The sequence below is a fragment of the Diceros bicornis genome, chromosome 28 (assembly GCF_020826845.1).
Source record: "Diceros bicornis minor isolate mBicDic1 chromosome 28, mDicBic1.mat.cur, whole genome shotgun sequence".
NCBI lineage: Eukaryota > Metazoa > Chordata > Mammalia > Perissodactyla > Rhinocerotidae > Diceros > Diceros bicornis.
In genome coordinates this window covers 14,158,320-14,160,175 of record NC_080767.1, presented here as the reverse complement: position 1 = coordinate 14,160,175, position 1,856 = coordinate 14,158,320, and the positions used below count along the sequence as shown (strand labels likewise).

Genomic DNA, 1,856 nt, shown 5'->3' with positions numbered 1-1,856 from the left:
GAAAAGTTAGGTTAGGGCCAGATCAAGTCTCTGGTTAAAAAAAAAAAAATCAATAATAAACAAACAAACAGAAAAACGTGAACTCAAATAGTTCTCTCAACAAGGGGACTGAAAAATGCTAGTTAACTAGACCTATGTACTGCATTTTGTTGGAAAAGGTTAATTTCAATTTTTTTCTTGTTTCTAATGTTTACTCTCACTTCTTAGACCAGCTGTCCCTACATTTTTATAGCAGTCATTTTCATAAAAAGATAAAGTTCAATTATTATCTTGAAATTTCTTTCTAACTCTTAAATTCTGTGATTCTACATATTACTTTTATTTCTTTTCTTCTCTTCATATTAACAACATTTGCCTCCAATATATGAGCTTATTTTGTGCATGATCTCCAAGATGAAGTTTCTCATCCTTTCGTCCAGAACCAGTGTCTACTCATCAACTTTCTCGTAGCTCCATGCACCTCTGCATTCCTCAGGCTATAGATGATAGGATTGAACATGGGTGTGACTACTCCATAGAGCAGGGTAATCAGTTTGTCAAAAGCAGAGTCTTTGGACTTTGGCTTCAAATACGTGAAGAGGATTGTCCCATAAAACACAGTCACCACTGTTATGTGGGCTGAGCAGGTGGAAAAGGCCTTTTTTCTTCCCTTTGCTTTATTGATTCTTAATACAGTAGAAAGGATGAAAATGTAGGAGATACAAATCAACAGTAATGGAGAAAACAAAAATATTACATTGCCCAACATTATAGTAATCTTATTCGAGGAAATATCTGTGCAAGCCAGCTTGACTAAGGCCAATATTTCACAAGCAAAATGATTAATGACATTTTTTTCCACAGAAGGGCAACCGTATTGCGAGGAGAGTTTCTGTCAATGAGTTGAGAAAGCCCAATCCCCAAGAGAGAGCCGCCATCAGAGTACAAAGTGCCTTGCTCATGATGATGGGGTATCTCAAAAGGTCGCAGATGGCCCTGTAACGGTCATATGCCATGACTGCTAGGAGCACACACTCTGTGGACCCCATTGTGTAGGAGACAGACATCTGAGCAACACATCTAGTGAAGGAGATGGTTTTTTTCTTGGATAGGAAGTGTATCATTGTTGAGGGAATAAAGGAGGATGTGTAACAAATGTCTAGGAAGGAAAGATTACCAAGGAAGAAGTACATGGGCGTGTGGAGGCGGGAATCCAGGAGAGTCAGGATGATCAAGGTGCTGTTCCCCAGGAGGATCACCAGGTACATCACCAAGAACATCACAAAAAGGAGTTTTTCAGCTCTTGGGTACTCAGAAAGTCCGTGAAGAATGCACTCAATCTTTGTCTAATTTGTCCTTTCCATTTACTTTGGAGTAATTGCCATTACCTGGAGTAATTCAGAAGAGTAAACTGTGTGTGACTTTAAGGGATCTGTACAGTATTATGACATGAAGAAAGAGATCATTGGAGTAGGAGGGACAACAAGTATGTCAGCACTAGCTGGAGTGGTGGTCACAGCTGTGAGTTTAGCTTTTTGAATTCTTGTAACTCCTGAGGCAGGGGACTGAAGGCAAGTAATAATTACATTGGAAAGACAGGCTTCTGTATTCCATTTCCTGAGATTGTGATGCACAAGTTCCAAGGCAGGGAAGAACTATTTGCATTTTTAACAAGCATCTGTTATTTCCAATTCGGTTGACCCACCGACCACACATTGAATATCATTATGTTGGAGAAAACATGCTTAATCTGTTTTTAAAAATCCATTTGATTTAACACCATGTCAATCATTAACAATACCATTGGTTTAGGGTTTTATAATTTAGAGATATGTTCACACATATTACTCATTTTATAATCTCTAGTTTTCTGAGAA

At 38.3% G+C, this 1,856-nt stretch overlaps 1 pseudogene; it reads right to left on the bottom strand.

Annotated features, from left to right (window-relative positions):
- Positions 1-403: 403 nt before the first annotated feature.
- Positions 404-1,343, bottom strand: LOC131393183 (olfactory receptor 13C3-like; annotated as a pseudogene).
- Between the last annotated feature and the right edge of the window lie 513 nt (positions 1,344-1,856).